Raw genomic sequence first — 6,654 nt, 5'->3', positions numbered from 1 at the left:
TATGAGGTTAGTATAAATGTTAATTGAAGTTTGGTTCATTAATTTTGTCAAATGGATAGCTAATTTAAGTAAAAAGATTAAATTATAAAAAATTATTGATAGATTTTTAATTAAACTTAGTATCAATTGAGCAATTAGACCATTCTAAAAGTTCCAAACGGTGTTGGATGCTGTTATAATCCACTAACATTAGTTAATTAAGCTTATAGTTTATTAAATAAAGTTTTATTAAATTTTGGTTAATTAAAGTTAATGAAAATTTAATCAAGGTATAAAAGAAAAATTATTAACTATCATCTTTATTTTACTTTCTTCTTCCACCGAAAACATCTAAAAAAAACCTAAAAGCCATTTTTGAATCCTTCAAGCTTTTGACCAACAATTTGTAAGTTCAATCAATTTTTATTTTTTTTTGTAATTTTTATGTTTTTCGAGGTCATGAGAGCTTGATTTAATTAGTTCATATACCAATTTGTAAAACTGTTAAAGTTTCTAAAAGTTGTCATTGATGAATTATTTTATGAAATTAGTGTTAAATGGTTAGATTTCAAGCTTAGATATGAAAAAAGATTAGATTATAAAGTACCATAATTATAGAATTATATTAGAGGCCCCATAGAAGGATGCAATTGAGATCGATTTCGAAATCGAAGCTCAAATTTGAAAGATATTGCAATTTCGTTTTAGGGACTAAATTGATTAAAATGTAAAAGTTTACGGGTATTTAAAAATGAAATTTGATCTAAATCATATTAATAAGATGTTGTAAAATATTTGAATTTAATAAATTGAATCGAATAATTGTATAGATAAAAATTAGGTCAAATCGAAAATAATTGGGAAAAATATAAAATTGTTGAATAGTTATTGAAGTTCCAACTTAATTGCTGATTTTTTCAGTTACATTCGTATGGTATGAATTGTATTTAATTTTTATATATCTTAATTATGATTTTGAGTATGTTTGACAGAAATTTAAATTATTTGCAAATTAGTACAAAATATAACATGCAACAAATAGTAAAACGTATAGTTTGAGACTAATAATAATAATACATATACAATATGTATGAAATTGAAATGGAAAAATAGTTTAAATTGTGAATAATTTTTTTAGATAGGTAGACACATCATATTAAAAATATTAAATGTATTTTAATTATTTATAGTGGTATTGTCATTTTCCTTGAATTATATCGAGTTAATTTGTGACACTAATTTAAACAACAAATTTATCTATATACGGAATGTGTGTGTGAAATACTATTTTATGCAAAAATTGTTAATTTTTCTTTAGACTTACTCAATACTAATTATTAGTGTAGTGGTAAATAACTTGTTTATAAATCCATTAAATATATATTTGATCTATCAGTATGTTAATTTTAGTTCTTTTATTTAAATATTATGTAAAAGAATCAAAAGACAAAATGCCATAAAATAAATATTTAATAGAAAATATATATTAGTCTTTTTCTAATTGAGTTTGTACTGGTTAACCCTCACTAAGTTGACGCCACAAATCAATCGAACACCAACTCGTTAGGGATATTATTAAAATGTCCTTTCAGTATTTAAAACAAGTTATATTATTTGAATGTACTTTAGTCTTTTATTAGAAAAGTATAGAAAAACATACATATGATAGGATTTGGAACCATATTTATTGTATTAGTAAAACCTTAAATTTACTACTTAACCAAAACTTTATTTTTATTTTCTATACATTTTAATTTTATTATGCATACTTTATTACCTCCATCAATTGTATATATTAATAATATTGTCAACTAAGTTGACGTCACAAATTAACTCGATACTAACGATGGCAACACCATAACAAACAATCGTATTCATTTAGTATTTTTAATCCAATGTATTTAAATTTATCTAATTTTTATATTAATGTCATACATATTTCATGTGCTGTTATTAATTTTTCAAATCATAAGTTTTATTATTTATCTGTATATTATTTTTAAATACATATTATGTTCTAAATACATAGTTTCTAGAAAAAAATGTTTTATTTTGTCCATAATCTTTAGAAATGTTTTAAATTTTAAATTATTTTTTCATTTTTTGAAATTACATGTGTTGCATTAACAATAAAATACTTCTAAAATTATCATGCTACATTAGCGTCCGACATGCCATGTCATAGGTTAAATGACTTAATATCAATTTTTATTTATTTAATCAAACTGATTAGATCACTCGACCGGTTACCAAATTGATTCGACCACTGATCAAGTCTTAAAAAACTTGATTAAACTAAATGCACCATTTGTGAACAGATTCCAAATGCTCATGGGTGGAGTATTGGATCCTTATTACTTACGTATAGACTAACTAATGGTGTGCTTGATAAACCATTTGAATTTTTTATTTAATATGTTTGGTTATCATTTTAATTTTTTATTTTAATATAAAACTTTTAATAAAAAAACATTGAATAAGATAAGTAGGTATGTAGTTACTTATCATTTAATGTATAAAATATTAAATTAATTTTATTATTAAAATTTGAAATAATTTATCTTTTTAAAAATATATTTTCAAATTAACATATTTATCTTTAAAATATATTATATTAATAACATTAAAATTAAAAATAAATAATTTTTAAAAATCAATATTTACTTTTATTAATTAACATAATTATATCTTATACTAATAATTACTGAATTACCAAATAGTTTTTAATATAAATTCATCATTTATAAAATTTAGCTATAAAATTCAATATTTAATATTTATAAGTTATAAAACACACTCTAAGCATTTTTTTTCCCTCGTCCAGCGTGGATTCATATAATTCAACACATTGCAATCAGGCCCTCTTTTGGACACTATAGTATGAGTAAATTATCGCTTTGATACTTAAATTATTTTTATAGTTTATTTTGTTATTAATTTGGTTCATTGACTTTAATTCTGTAATCCCTTACCCTAATCCAATTTTTCTTAAAAACAATTAAACCAATTAATGGTATACTGTCATGTGAAGAAAAAGAAAAAAAAGTTCACGTAAATTTTTTAAAAATATAATAAAACTAAAAATCATTAAAAATCTCAAAAAGTCGTAAAAACAATAAAAGCCTAAAAATCTCAATACTCAAAAATTATTAGAAAATCTTAAAGTAGACTTAAACCGGTGATGTTTTAAGATTATTTTTAATTTTTTAGAATTGTTGTTAGGAAAAATTTAAATGTATTAAAATAATATTTTAGTTATAGATTAGGGGTTAATTTTGTTATTGACCCTTTGAATATGTAAGTTTTGAAAATCGAGTGATCTTAATATAATGTTAAATAAAATTTAGGGACTGTTGATGTAGTTTACCCTTAAATTAGTAAGTTCAATTATATTAGATTTTTATTTTTATTTTATGTCGGCATGACAATGAACAAAAAACGAGACAATGACAGACACCCTTATTCCGGAGAAGTCCGAATTATCTGAAATTAAAACTTTGATACCTTTGAGCTTTGCTTTTGGGTGTTACGAGTTTCATATCTTTTGTTCAAAAAGTTGGGAAAATATGATCATCCTTGCAGGGGCAAATCTAAGGGTGCTGGCAGGGCCTCAGCCCCCTAAAATGTAAAATTGTTATTTAAATCTTTAAAATTTTTTAAAAAATTTTAAATTAGTAAATATAAAATTGTACTTTGACCCCCTAATATTTTTAAAATTTAATTTAATCTTTTAAAATTTATAAAAATATAAACTATAAAAAATTAAAATTTCGCTACAAAATTGTTCTCGCGTCGCCCCTACATCATTGTCCTTTTAGTCTTTCCAAACTCAAAACACTCCCATTACCTACTCTTTCTTTGGCTTTTACATTTTGTTCTTTTTTTCTGTATCTTAATGCCTGAGAGTCTTACAAAAAAAGGCTCAAAATGACGGTGGTAGTAGCGGTGGAAGTAATACAGTCGATAACCTTTCTGGTCGACCTAAGAGGAAAAGAATAACCATTCACATACAGAGTCAGGTGCGGTCTGTCGGTATTTTTCTTCTGGGAATCCTAGTTGAAACTGTATTAAAGAACTTCATTTTTATATGTAAATGTTGTCATTTGGTATTGTCCTCTTGGCTGCACTTTAACTGTTTGTCTTTATGTTTGTTTAGGACGGGAATAGGTTGGCATTTAAAATTACGCCCAATTTCAAACTAAACAAACTGTTTCATGAATACTGCCAAAGGAAGCAATATGATCTCCGGACCGCTCGGTTTTTTCATGAAGGTCATCGTCTTCCAGGCAAATATACCGCTGCAAAGGTACCTTTTTTTGCTTCTTTTCCATGCTCCCCCATCTGTTACAATGACTTTTTCTTTCACTGAAACAGTTATCCGTATATTCATTCTGAGTTTCTACCCGATTAATGGCTCAAAGTTATGTTATACAGAATAGGTGGTTATATTTTTCCAAGTTTTGTTTTCCTATGTGTTTGGAGTTCGTATTTTTGCACCATGAATCAGAAATGAGTGTTGGATACGTGTATTTCAACATTCAAGATAGGATTGAAGCTGGCTTTATCTAAATTACAATAAAATGTGTAGAATACTAAGATTTTAGTGCTTAAAGTTAGTGAAAATGAATGGTATGCTGCTATGTTAAAAGTTTTAGAAATTATATTTTATCGATGTTGATACTCGAATTAAGTAACATCACAATGAATAATAAATTTGATGTCGAATTAATTCAAGCTTTAGCTAATTTAACTCGAGTTATCCGCATGTTTATATCCGAATCCAAGTGCCTTATGAAGTCTGTTTGATCATTATTGAGCATTTGCTGTTTCCTCATAGACATTCCTGCAATGGTGATTTTATGGCTTTTTTTCTAACTCTCAAAAATCTTATTTCTTTAGCTAAATTTGGAGGATCAATCTCAATTTGATTGCATGTTTCATCAAACTGGAGGCGGTCTCTAATCGGACCGATGATTAGTGTTTGTCTTATGTTTAATTAGTTTTACTATGTAAAATTTATATGAACGTTGATATGTCTAAGGATTAGAATTTAGGGTTTAGTCTTGAAATATTAAACCTTTAAACTTTTATACTTTTACAATTAACTTTTGAACCTTTTTAACTATAATAAGTTATAAGAAAACAACTCCCCATTTTGGTTTTACATAATTGGTGATAGAAGTGTTCATAGTTCAGGTCAGGTCGAGCTTAAATATAATATTAACATATTTTATATTTATACAAGCTCGACTTAACTTGAAATATGAGCCTAAAATTTTGTCCAAGTCCATCTATATTTGCAAAAGATTAACCTAAACTCATTTTAGAACTGCCCATATTATTTTAGTTTTTAAAAATATTTATATTATATTATTTAATATTTAATAATTTATATATTTTTATTTATTGAAATTTTTATATAGTCATCTTAACATTATTTTAATATTTATATTAGAATAATATTATATATTTAGTATAAGTTTATTTGTTAATGTGATACAAATTACATAATATATAAAAATAACATAATATAAATAATTATAAACTTAAAAATAGATCAAGTCGGGTCAGGCTCGGTTCTTGAATGTTTGAGCCTAAACTCGATTCATATTTTAAATGGGCTTAATTTTTTTTCTCAATCTCATCTTCCGAGTAAGCCTTCGAATTTAGACGAATAACTCGACACATAAACAAATGTTATTGATAATGCCGACAATATTATTATTTTTCAACCATTTCAATTACTAATTCATTCTATTTTTTAACTTAATTTCAAACTATTCAGTTAAAAACTGATTCAACTATTTATTTAAATCAATATATCAACTATTTCATATTTAATAGTCCGATCAAGATACAAAAAACCAAAGTTAAACCCAATGCACCACTTGTGAACCCATTCCAAATGGGAATGGCCGTCGGTGGGAACTATTGGATCTTCATGAATTACGTGTAAATCAAGAGGAGCTTTTGACCTTTTCTCGTCTGGTGTGGATTCATATATCTCAATACATTTCAATTATGATAAAAGGGTTAAATTTTGCTATTAATTTCTATACTTTCTAAAAGGTTTTGAATTTAATCTTTATATTTTAATTTGATTATTTTTAGTCATTATAATTTTTAAATTTTAAAATTTCTATCCTTGTCAATCTATAACTATTAAATTCATTAAATTAAGTTCTTCTGTCTTATTTGATGCAACAAATATATTATCATATGTGTAATGTCATGTTAATTTGTTATTTTTATATATTAATCGTTAAAAATTTAGTTAATGAATTAATAATCGCCATTTGTATTAACACTGAAATTTCAAATTTCAAAAGTATAAGGGCTTAGAAAAACTTAATTGGAGAATATTGATTGAATAAAGCTAAAACTATATGCATAATACAATTCTAGTAATTGAATTTAATCAAACAATTTAAATGTTACTGTTTAGAATAAGAGCAAAATTTTAAAATTCAAAAATATAGAGACTAAAATTGATTAAATTAAAGTATAAGGTCTAAATCCATAACTTTGTCTCTGTTTTTGTTCACTGTCATACCCAATATGAACTTAAAAAACGAATAAATTACACTCTTAGTCACTAGATTATGGGTAGTTTTTATTTTAGTCATTTAATCTAAAAAAGTTATAATTTAGTCATTAAACTTTTCGCAAATGTTT

At 24.8% G+C, this 6,654-nt stretch overlaps 1 long non-coding RNA gene across 1 annotated transcript; it reads left to right on the top strand.

Annotated features, from left to right (window-relative positions):
* The first annotated feature begins 3,537 nt into the window (after window positions 1-3,537).
* On the top strand, window positions 3,538-5,125 carry LOC108456433 (uncharacterized). Its single transcript, XR_001866916.2, has 3 exons — window positions 3,538-3,998; window positions 4,136-4,285; window positions 4,879-5,125. It is a non-coding gene; the product is annotated as an uncharacterized LOC108456433 (long non-coding RNA).
* The last annotated feature ends 1,529 nt before the right edge of the window (window positions 5,126-6,654 follow it).

Source organism: Gossypium arboreum, chromosome 9, assembly GCF_025698485.1.
Source record: "Gossypium arboreum isolate Shixiya-1 chromosome 9, ASM2569848v2, whole genome shotgun sequence".
Classification (NCBI taxonomy): Eukaryota; Viridiplantae; Streptophyta; class Magnoliopsida; order Malvales; family Malvaceae; genus Gossypium; species Gossypium arboreum.
The sequence above is the reverse complement of the archived record's forward strand: the minus strand, read 5'-3'. Positions and strand labels throughout refer to the sequence as shown.